This window comes from Leucoraja erinacea, chromosome 44 (assembly GCF_028641065.1).
Source record: "Leucoraja erinacea ecotype New England chromosome 44, Leri_hhj_1, whole genome shotgun sequence".
Lineage (NCBI taxonomy): Eukaryota > Metazoa > Chordata > Chondrichthyes > Rajiformes > Rajidae > Leucoraja > Leucoraja erinaceus.
The window spans coordinates 180184-192583 of record NC_073420.1 but is presented as its reverse complement, the minus strand read 5'-3'; the positions used below and the strand labels follow the sequence as shown (position 1 = coordinate 192583).

The 12400-nt window shown below is 40.4% G+C and overlaps 1 protein-coding gene across 3 annotated transcripts in view; it reads right to left on the bottom strand.

Moving 5' to 3' along the window:
- The window catches only part of LOC129714971 (breast cancer metastasis-suppressor 1 homolog), a 28080-nt gene extending 23072 nt beyond the window's left edge, over nt 1-5008 (bottom strand). Inside the window, exon 1 of one of the 3 annotated variants that reach the window (XM_055664770.1) lies at nt 4556-5008. The gene's annotated coding sequence lies outside the window, so the exon portion shown is untranslated. The remainder of the gene's footprint in view (nt 1-4555) is intronic. The other 2 variants (XM_055664769.1, XM_055664768.1) reach the window with 2 other exon arrangements.
- Between the last annotated feature and the right edge of the window lie 7392 nt (nt 5009-12400).

Here is a 12400-nt window from a genome sequence, read left to right as displayed (position 1 = left end):
ATCATGGTACATGGACACACTGATCTGTTCTGTAGTCAATGCCTACTATGTTGTGTTGTGCTGAAGCAAAGCAAGAATTTCATTGTCCTATACAGGGACACATGACAATAAACTCACTTGAACTTGAACTTGATTTGTGTTTGTATTTTTTAACATGTTCAATAAATTAACTATGGGAAGCAGAAACGTCCGAAAGTTGAGGCAAAAACTATACATTTACTTATTTTAAATCGAGTTACTTATTTGTTTGGTTTCCTTTATGTTTTAGTGTATTTTATTTAATTGCTTACAAGGTTATTTGTGTTTGTTGTATTTTTTAACATGTTCAATAAATTAACTTAAGCAAAGCAAGAGTTTCATTGTCCTATACAGGGACACATGACAATAAACTCACTTGAACTTGAACTTTATTTGTGTTTGTATTTTTTAACATGTTCAATAAATTAAACTATGGGAAGCAGAAATGACCGAAAGTTGAGGCGAAAATTATGCATTTACTTATTTTAAATCGATTTACTTATTTGTTCATTTTCCTTTGTGTTTTATTGTCTTTTATTGATTGCTTACTAGGTTTATTTGTGTTTGTATTTTTTATCATGTTCAATAAATTAAAAAAAATAACTATTGGAAGCAGAAACACCCGAAAGTTGAGGCGAAAACTATGCATTTACTTATTTTAAATCGAGTTACTTATTTGTTTGGTTTCCTTTGTGTTTTAGTGTCTTTTATTTAATTGCTTACAAGGTTATTTGTGTTTGTTGTATTTTTTAACATGTTCAATAAATTAACTTAAGCAAAGCAAGAATTTCATTGTCCTATACAGGGACACATGACAATAAACTCACTTGAACTTGAACTTGATTTGTGTTTTGTATTTTTTTAACATGTTCAATAAATTTATCTATTGGAAGCAGAAACGTCCGAAAGTTGAGGCGAAAACTATGCATTTACTTATTTTAAATCGATTTACTTATTTGTTTGGTTTCCTTTGTCTTTTATTGATTGCTTACAAGGTTGTTTGTGTTTGTATTTTTTAACACGTTCAATAAATTAAAAAAAATAACTATTGGAAGCAGAAACACACTGAAAGTTGAGGCAAAAACAGTGTATTTACTTATTTTAAATCGATTTACTTATTTGTTTGGTTTCCTTTGTGTTTTAGTGTCTTTTATTAATTGCTTACAAGTTTATTTGTGTTTGTATTTTTTAACATGTTAAATAAATTAAACTATTGGAAGCAGAAACACACCGAAAGTTGAGGCGAAAACTGTACATTTACTTATTTTAAATCGAGTTACTTATTTATTGTTTACAAGTTTATTTGTGTTTGTATTTTTTAACACGTTCAATAAATTTAAAAAAAATATTGGAAGCAGAAACACACTGAAAGTTGAGGCGAAAACTATGCATTTACTTATTTTAAATCGAGTTACTTATTAGTTTGGTTTCCTTTGTGTTTTAGTGTATTTTATTTATTGCTTACAAGTTAATTTGTGTTTGTATTTTTTAACATGTTCAATAAATTTAAAAAAATAACTATTGGAAGCAGAAACACACTGAAAGTTGAGGCGAAAACTATGCATTTACTTATTTTAAATCGAGTTACTTATTTGTTTGGTTTCCTTTGTGTTTTATTGTCTTTTATTTATTGCTTACAAGGTTATTTGTGTTTGTATTTTTTAACACGTTCAATAAATTAATAAAAATAACTATGGGAAGCAGAAACACTGGAAAGTTGAGGCGAAAACTGTGCATTTACTTATTTTAAATCGAGTTACTTATTTGTTTGGTTTCCTTTGTGTTTTATTGTCTTTTATTTAATTGCTTACAAGGTTATTTGTGTTTGTTGTATTTTTTAACATGTTCAATAAATTAACTTAAGCAAAGCAAGAATTTCATTGTCCTATACAGGGACACATGACAATAAACTCACTTGAACTTGAACTTGATTTGTGTTTTGTATTTTTTAACATGTTCAATAAATTTTACTATAGGAAGCAGAAACGACCGAAGGTTGAGGCGACAACTATGCATTTACTTATTTTAAATCGAGTTACTTATTTGTTTGGTTTCCTTTGTGTTTTATTGTCTTATTTATTGTTTACAAGTTAATTTGTGTTTGTATTTTTTAACATGTTCAATAAATTAAACTATGGGAAGCAGAAATGACCGAAAGTCGAGCGAAAACTATGCATTTACTTATTTTAAATCGATTTACTTATTTGTTTGGTTTCCTTTGTGTTTTATTGTCTTTCATTGATTGCTTACAAGGTTATTTGTGTTTGTATTTTATAACATGTTAATAAATTTAAAAAATAACTATTGGAAGCAGAAACGTCCGAAAGTTAAGGCGAAAACTATACATTTACTTATTTTAAATCGAGTTACTTATTTGTTTGGTTTCCTTTGTGTTTTATTGTCTTATTTATTGTTTACAAGGTTATTTGTGTTTGTATGTTTTAACACGTTCAATAAATTAAAAAAAATAACTATAGGAAGCAGAAACACACTGAAAGTTGAGGCGAAAACTATACATTTACTTATTTTAAATCGAGTTACTTATTTGTTTGGTTTCTTTTGTGTTTTATTGTCTTATTTATTGTTTACAAGTTTATTTGTGTTTGTATTTTTTTAACATGTTCAATAAATTAAACTATAGGAAGCAGAAACGACCGAAAGTTGAGGCGAAAACTATACATTTACTTATTTTAAATCGAGTTACTTATTTGTTTGGTTTCCTTTGTGTTTTAGTGTATTTTATTTATTGTTTACAAGTTTTTTTGTGTTTGTATTTTTTAACACGTTCAATAAATTTAAAAAAATAACTATTGGAAGCAGAAACACACTGAAAGTTGAGGCGAAAACTATACATTTACTTATTTTAAATCGAGTTACTTATTTATTGTTTACAAGTTTATTTGTGTTTGTATTTTTTAACATGTTCAATAAATTTAACTATGGGAAGCAGAAACGCCCGAAAGTTGAGGCGAAAACTATACATTTACTCATTTTAAATCGAGTTACTTATTTGTTTGGTTTCCTTTGTGTTTTATTGTCTTTTATTGATTGCTTACAAGGTTATTTGTGTTTGTATTTTTTAACACGTTCAATAAATTAAAAAAAATAACTATTGGAAGCAGAAACACCCGAAAGTTGAGGCGAAAACTATACATTTACTTATTTTAAATCGAGTTACTTATTTGTTTGGTTTCCTTTGTGTTTTATTGTCTTATTTATTGTTTACAAGTTAATTTGTGTTTGTATTTTTTAACATGTTCAATAAATTTTAAAAAATAACTATTGGAAGCAGAAACACACTGAAAGTTGAGGCGAAAACTATGCATTTACTTATTTTAAATCGAGTTACTTATTTATTGTTTACAAGTTTATTTGTGTTTGTATTTTTTAAACATGTTCAATAAATTAAACTATAGGAAGCAGAAACGTCCGAAAGTTGAGGCGAAAACTATACATTTACTTATTTTAAATCGATTTACTTATTTGTTTGGTTTCCTTTGTGTTTTAGTGTCTTTTATTTATAGCTTACAAGTTTATTTGTGTTTGTATTTTTTAACATGTTCAATAAATTAACTATGGGAAGCAGAAACGTCCGAAAGTTGAGGCGAAAACTATGCATTTACTTATTTTAAATCGAGTTACTTATTTGTTTGGTTTCCTTTGTGTTTTATTGTCTTATTTATTGTTTACAAGTTTATTTGTGTTTGTATTTGTTAACATGTTCAATAAATTAATAAAATTAACTATTGGAAGCAGAAACATACTGAAAGTTGAGGCGAAAACTATGCATTTACTTATTTTAAATCGAGTTACTTATTTATTGTTTACAAGTTTATTTGTGTTTTGTATTTTTTTAACACGTTCAATAAATTAATAAAAATAACTATTGGAAGTAGAAACACACTGAAAGTTGAGGCAAAAACTATACATTTACTTATTTTAAATCGAGTTACTTATTTGTTGGTTTCCTTTGTGTTTTATTGTCTTTTATTGATTGCTTACAAGTTTATTTGTGTTTGTATTTTTTAAACATGTTCAATAAATTAAACTATGGGAAGCAGAAACGTCCGAAAGTTGAGGAGAAAACTATACATTTACTTATTTTAAATCGAGTTACTTATTTGTTGGTTTCCTTTGTGTTTTATTGTCTTTTATTGATTGCTTACAAGGTTATTTGTGTTTGTATTTGTTAACATGTTCAATAAATTAATAAAATTAACTATTGGAAGCAGAAACGTCTGAAAGTTGAGGCGAAAACTGTGTATTTACTTATTTTAAATCGATTTACTTATTTGTTTGGTTTCCTTTGTGTTTTATTATCTTATTTATTGTTTACAAGTTAATTTGTGTTTGTATTTTTAACATGTTCAATAAATTAAACTATGGGAAGCAGAAACGCCCGAAAGTTGAGGCGAAAACTGTGCATTTACTTATTCTAAATGGAGAGAGAGAGAAGGAGGAAAACACACACACACATAGTTTAACCCGAGAGAAGATGTTTTAAAAGTTAAAATATAAAGATTGAATGAAGACTCACCGCTCCGAGGCCGCTGCTGGAAGCGTCCAGTTTCCAGGCCGTTTTGTGTACAAAGGTGGGAAAACGCCACTTTGTTGTGAGAGGGGTTATTCCAAAAAAAAGAAAAGTGTACAGTGTTTGTTTTTTGGGGTTTAAGAGATTTTAAAAGTGGTTTTGAAGAGGGGGGGGGGCGCCTTTAAGAGTAACGGTCACCGGGCTCTGGAAGGTTCCAGGAGGCGCTGGCTCGGCGCTGGCTCGCGCTGCCCAGTCACTCACTCAGTCAGTCGCCGTCAGCGGCCGGCGGCAGCGGTCGTGTCCGTAAGTCCGCCGTCGATTTTCACTCGAAATTGCCTATATAATGATTAATTATTATACCCCCCTCCCCTCGTTATCAAATAGATTGAATGCTTATTTGTTTTATTATCCTGAGGAGTTTGGGGGGGACGTTTTTGTCCGGAGCTTCAGCAACTTTTCTTTTCACAACAGGAGGAAGGGAGAGATGAGGGGGGGGCGGGGCGGCAGTGAGTGACGGGCCACGCGGCCAATTGTTGAGCTCGGGGGCGGGTGACTGACGGATTCTCCAGCCAAGCAGAGAGCTCGATTGCCGCAGGGGGGCGGGGCGAGTGTGGGCGACTGGCCAATCAGCGAGTTCGGGTGCGCGGGGGGTGGGTGACTGGCCAATCGGCGAGCCTGACTGCGACGAGTGCGGGCGACTGGCCAATCAACGAGTTCGGCTGCGTAGGGGGGCGGGATGAGTGTGGGTAACTGGCCAATCAGCGAGCCTAAATGCGACGAGTGCGGGCGACTGGCCAATCAGCGAGTTCGGCTGCGTAGGGGGGCGGGACGAGTGTGGGTAACTGGCCAATCAGCGAGCCCGAGTGCGGGCGACTGGCCAATCAACGAGTTCGGGTGCGCGGGGGGCGGGACGGGGGTGGGTGACTGGCCAATTAACGAGTTCGGCTACGCCCGGGGCGGGACCAGTGCGGGCGACTGGCCAATCAACGAGTTCGACTGCGTTGGGGGGCGGGGCGGGTGTGGGTGACTGGCCAATCAGCGAGCCCGACTGCGACGAGTGCGGGCGACTGGCCAATCAACGAGTTCGGCTGCGTTGGGGGGCGGGGCGGGTGTGGGTGACTGGCCAATTAACGAGTTCGGCTGCGCCCGGGGCGGGACCAGTGCGGGCGACTGGCCAATCAACTAGCTCGGCTGCGTCGAGGGCGTGGCCGCTGATACTGGCCAATCCACGGGCTCGGCCGCTGGAAGGCGGGCCCCGCGCGGCTGAGGACGAGCGTTGATAGGTCAAGAGGCAGTCGTGGTGGGACCCGCCTTCCCGCCGCCGAGCTCGTTCATTGGCCGGGTGACCTGTCGGCCACAGTCAGCCACGCCTACACTTCCCCGCCTCCTTTGAGCGCAGCCGGTTACGCTAGTGCCAGGAGGTGCTGCCCCCTTCAGTGCGGGATGACCGGCACCAGCATAGAAATATAGAAGAATAGGTGCAGGAGTAGGCCATTCGGCCCTTCGATCCAGCACCGACATTCACAGTGATCATGGCTGATCATCCCCAATCAGTACCCCGTTCCTGCCTTCTCCCCATATCCCTTGACTCCGCTATCTTTCATTTCAGTGACTCCGCCACTTTCATTTCACTGCACATCTCGTATGTGTATGTGACAAATAAACTTGACTTGACTCTTTAAGAGCTCTATCTAACTCTCTCTTGAAAGTATCCAGAGAATCAGCCTCCACCGCCCTCTGAGGCAGAGAATTCCACTGATTCACTACTCTGGGTGAAAAAGTGTTTCCTCATCTCTGTCCTAAATGGCCTTCCCCTTATTTTTAAACTGTGATTCCTGGTTCTGGATTCCCCCCAACATCGGGAACATTTTTTCCTGTGTCTGCCCTGTTTAATCCTCTAAGAATTTTATACGACGGTTTAGATGGTGATAAAGAGAGATATAAAACAAATGAATGAGCAGTGAGAGAGGATGTTGCCCAACTCTCGTCGGAGCGAGGAGGAGAACTTCTTCAAAGTAGGCATACTTTGAGATTTTGCAGTGGAGTAGACAGATAAATGTTTAAACCGAAGATAGACTCAAAAATCTAAAGTAACTCACCGGCCAGACAGCATCTCAGGAAAAAAGGAATAGGTGAAGTTTCAGGTCAAGTTACTCCAGGACGAGCAACCTCTGCATGTTCCAAGGGACGTTGGTCAACAATTCGTGTAGATGGGAACTGCAGATTCTGGTTTATACAGAAGATGGACGCAAAGTGCTGAAGTAACTCAGTGCGTCAGGCAGCATCTCGGGACAAAAGGAATAGGTGACATTTTGGGGCCAGAACGAGTCTGAAGAAGAAGGTTTCCGACCTGCCACATCATGTATTCCTTTTCTCCCAAAATGCTGCCTGACCCAATGAGTTACTCCAGCACTTGGTGTCTATCTTTGGTCAACAAAATCACAAGTTGTGAAACTGTCAATGCTCGATAGCCATAACAGCCAAAGTTCAAGATTCAAGATTCAAGATAGATTTAATTGTCACGTGTGCCTGATGGCACAGTGAAATGAATTTTCATACAGCCATACAATAAAAATCAACAGGACACAACACACTATAGAGTTTGACATAAAACATCCCCACACAGCAGAAAGTGCATTCTGATGTAGCGTGAATGCGCATTTACATGGTTTCCAGCGATTGGATGCAACACAGAAAGAAGCCTTTCTTCTCTTGCGAATGAAACATAAGCCAAAGGAACAGTTAGATCTCAAGCCCGGTGTTGAGCAGCCAGGTTGTTGTCTCTGCGTCAATATCTGCCAGGCTCTGAGCTCCATTTGGTGGGTGGTAGAGTGGGCACCCAGAGGTGACATGGTTGGCTGTCTATTGTTCTGCTCCGCATTCACAGGCTGGGCTCTGGCGGAGCCCCCATCTCTACACGCTGGCGTTGAAACGCCCAACTCCAGTATCAAGTCTGTTATGCTTCACCCATGCTCCTCTGGGGAGGTCAGTCTATGGACAGCTTTTATCTGGTGCAGAGATGTAGCTGTGTAATGGAGATGAGGTTGCCTTCCACTCCTGCTATCCGGTATTGTCTCTTTCTCAGTCGCTGTAACACTTTATTCTGCACTTTATTTCCCCTTTTGCATTACCTGTCGTACTTGTGTATCGTTTGATTGCACTCGTGTGTGGTACGATTTGCCTGGACAGATTTGTTTTCACTGTATCGTGATACACATGACAATAATAAACCAAGAGCAATACCAGTACCCGATTATCTCTTTGCTGATATTAGGTTTGGTTCTGTGCCTGGACTTTTGTCCATTGTTTTGCAAATCATTTACCACGATATTTATTCCGTTTCCTCAAATCAGCCTCTGCTATCCCTGCATAACTTGCAACCTAAAAGGGCCATCCTTCTAAATGCTCTGAGGATCCTCCTTTTCCCAAAATGGAGCCAAGTGCTATGCACATTACCAGATCTTCCCAGATTGCCTTGCATCTTAACAAGGTCACAAGGTATTCAGGCGAGGAAGTTGATGAATGCGGGGGCTCACTTTTCAAAAGATTATATCTAATGGGTGTATGAAGCTCGAGTCCTAATGTAGGAATCAATAACTATGTATCTAATGCATTTATCAAAGACTTCAGATTACGCTCTGAAGAGTTTAATGGGTAAATGTATTATAGGTGTTTAAGAAGGAACTGCAGATGCTGGAAAATCGAAGGTACACAAAAATGCTGTAGAAACTCAGCGGGTGCAGCAGCATCTATGGAGCAAAGGTGTATTGTAGGTGTGTGTCATTGCTTCTTTTTGGACACCATCTCCCGGATGAGCGCAACTCTTTAAGAAAAAAAAAAGAACTCAAGACCATTGCAAAGCAATGCAATTGATAAGCACCTCATCAATCACCTCAAACATTCATTCCCTCCACCACCGATGCACAGTGGCTAAAGTTGTACCAAGTTCAAAATACACTGCCGTCGCTCACCCAGGCTACTCCTAAATCAGCAACGTCCATCATCGACAAATGACAAGGGCGGCAGGTGCAAGAAAACATCTACCTACAGATTCCCTTTCAAGTTGTACGCCATCCTGACTTGGAACTACATCGCCAATCCTTTACTGCAACTGAGTCGTTATCCTAGAACACTCTTTCTCCAGCAGTACCGTGGGAGGACTTTTACCATAAGCACTGCAGGAAGCCAAGAAGACAGCACGCTGCCACTTTTAGCTTAGTTTAGTTTAGAGCTACAGCGTGGAAACAGGCCCTTCGGCCTACCGAGTCCACACTGACCAACGATCCCCAGGCACTAACACTATCCGACAAACATTAGGGCCAATTTTTACATTTTATGCCAAGCCAATTGACCTACAAATCTACATCTTTAGAGTGTGGGAGGAATCCGAAGATCTCGGAGGAAACCCATGCGGTCACGGGGAGAACGTACAAACTCCGTTAAGACAGCACCCGTAGTCGGGATCAAACCCGGGTCTGGTTCTGTCGGGTCTAAGCATTGTAAGGCAGCAACTCTACCGCTGCTACACCGTGCTGCCCTAGATCTCAAGTCAAGTCACGTTTTATTCGTCACATGCACATAAAGTGTAGTGAAATGAATCTTTCTTGAGCGGATAGAAATAAATGCTGACCTAGCCACCAAAGCCCAGATACAAATAATGAATGAATTAAAAAAAAAAAATCTTATTATCATCAGTCTGAAGAAGGGTCTCGACCCAAAACGTCACCCATTCCTTCTCTCCAGAGATGCTGCCTGACCCGCTGAGTTACTCCAGCACTTTATGTCTACCTTCTTATTACTGGAAAATACATACAAAGATGCATACGATTTGTACAAATGAATGTGTTGGCAATGGATATGAACATATAGGTCATAAGTAAGAGCAGCAAACAGGCCATTCGGCCCATCAAGTCTAGTCTACCATTCAATCATGGCTGATTTATCTCTCCCTCCTAACCCCATTCTCCTGCCTACTTCCCATAACCCCAGGCTCCCGTACTAATTAAGAATCTGTCTTAATTAATCTGTCCCTTAAAAGTATTCATTGACTTGGCCTCCACAGCCTGCTGTGGCAAAGAATCCACAGATTCACCACCCACTGACTAAAGAAATTCTTCCTCATCTTCCTAAAGGAACGTCCTCTAATTCTGAGGCTGTGGTCTCAGTTCCTGGACTCTCCCACTAGTGGAAACATCCTCACCACATCCACTCTTTCCAAGCCTTTCATTATCCTATATATTTCAATGAGGTCCCCCCCCATCCTTCTAAACTCCAGCGAGTACAGGCCCAGTTCACGGTCAATTGATTATTTTGAAGTTGTAATCAGTAGATTGTTCCCAGCTAGGATGTGCAGCTGAAACTACGATGACCAATTTCTGTCTGATCTCATCGAATGGAGGATGTGCTCTCTGAGGTTGAATTAGCATTCTAAGGACTCTAGTCCATTAGTGGAGATATCTCCACATCCATTCTATCCAAGCAACATAGCCTACATCACAGTCACAGGTTTCCTTCCTAGATTATAGTTTAGTAACATTGAGACGTAAGTCTCGGTTGGAAGAAGCAACTGCACAAGCTGATTTTTCACTGTCGGACTCTGCACATTGGGGATGTTGGTTTCTAAGGGGTGCGATGCACAATAATCTTTCAGATCTGGATTTGCTTTTCCTTCCTACCCAGACTTCATCTCGTTATCTGTACTCATTCAATTGTTGATCTCTCAATCTGCAACTCTCCGGTAATGCTTGATCCTGTCTTTGGAGGGAGCCCTGGTACAAGAGAACAGTGCTGTACAGTGCAGTATCCCTAGGTGTCCTTGGACGGATGGATTCTAACTTACCCAGGAAAACGAGACAAACATTTCTCACCTCCCAGCCCCCACGTTCCATTTGCCTCTCTTTTTTGCCCACAGTCTCGAAGACCGCATCTTAATAATAATAATAATAATAATAATACATTTTATTTTCGGGCGCCTTTCAAATCTCAAGGTCATCTTAAAAAAGATTAAACAGAAGAGAAAAAAAAAAACATGTAGTCGGAGAGAAATAAATAATAAGGACATCATCAATACACAAATTAAAGATAGAAATCGCTCCAAAGACACAAAATAAAAAAAAACACAATGTGAAGAGAGAGCAGCGGCAGCTAAAGCGCGCCAGCGTCCACTCTCTCTTCCGACAGCCATCTTGGACACAGACTAACAAAGTACCTTACACACAGAAAAATCATCCCCCCCACAGTGGTTACCACTGTGGGGGAAGGCACAACATCCAGTCCCCATCCCCAGTTCTCCCAAAAGTCAGGCCTATTAAGGCCACCGCTGTTGCCTCAACGGAGTCCCGATGTTCTTGGCCATTCTAGCCGGGTGGTCTTGCCCTGGCGTCGGGAGAGTCCTCACAGCGGCTGGGCCACCTGGAACGGCCGCATCCTAGCAGGGGATTGTCGGCTTCCGAAGCCGACAAGGACGCACCGAGTTGGAGCTCCCAGGCTCCCGATGTTAATGTCGGCGCCGCCCGCTCCGCTCCGCAGACCCGCAGCCCGGAGGTGTTGCTCTCGGTGGTCCAGCTCACCGGAGCTCCAGCGCGGCGACCCAGGCAAGGCATTTTATTGTGTGCCCTCTGTTCACTTGCTCTATCAGACAAATTCACAGCTCATTTCTAATTTCATCCCTATCTCACACACTGCTGATGCGGTTCATCCTTGCTTGTATTGCCTCTAGACCCAATTATCCTCAATTAATTCAGTTCCTGTTCACTTTCCCACAAATTGCCCTTTGAAACCTTAGCTCAGTTCTTTAGTATCTAAGTCTGAAGACCTAAAACGTCCCGCATTGTCTTTTCTCCAAAGACGTACAGTTTTGTAGATTAATTGGCTTGGCGTAAATGTAAAAATTGGCCCCAGTGTGTGTAGGGTAGTGTTAATGTGTGGGGATCTCTGGCCAGTGCCAGCTCGGGTGGGCCGAAGGGCCTGTTTCTGCGCTGCATCTCTAAACTAAACTAAACAGATGCTGCCTGACCCGCTGAGTTACTCTAGCACTTTGTATATATCCTAAACTGACAAAAAAGCTCTTTTGGTTAGCACCTCTAATCTCGTTGACTAGCAGCCTGGTCTGATCAAACCTCCCTTCTAATGCAGGTAGTCCTGCAATAATGCGATAGATATATTTCCAAGAAATCTTGCATTATAAAACGTTGCGTTGTAACAGAGCAGGCTGTATTTGCCTTCAAAGCATAAGTTTTCCAGATGATGATCACGCTATAACCAACGTGCCCCCTCGTAATACAAAATAATGGTCCCTAATCCAACAATACATTGCGCCCACTTTGTGTTCCGGGAACATGCTTTATAGCAGGACCACCTGTATAACCAAATGCCGAAGAATACGGGTGGCCTTGTACAAAAGTGAGGGGGAGGAGGATAGAGATGATTGGAGGGAGAAACAACCTATATAACAAGTCCTGAATGCAAACAACAAAACGTAATTGTGCCGAGCCCTCCTTTGTTTCACACAATCGCTACCTTTTGTATGTAGCTTAGCTCTTTAAAACCTAGAAAGGGCTTGCATTTCCATAGCACTTTCTGTGCCCGGGCATTCGAGCTTCTTTTTGGGCTAGATAAACGCCTAATGATATGCACAAAATGCTGGAGTAACTCAGCGGGACTGGCAGCATCTCTGGAGAGAAGGAAAAGGAAAGGTCTCGACCCGAAACGTCACTCATTCCTTCTCTCCAGAGATGCTGCCTGACCTGCTGAGTTACTCCAGCATTTTGTGTCTATCCTCAATGTAAACCAGCATCTGCAGTTCCTTACTACACATAATGTTGTGCTCTCAGTGTTATCAGATAACAAAGA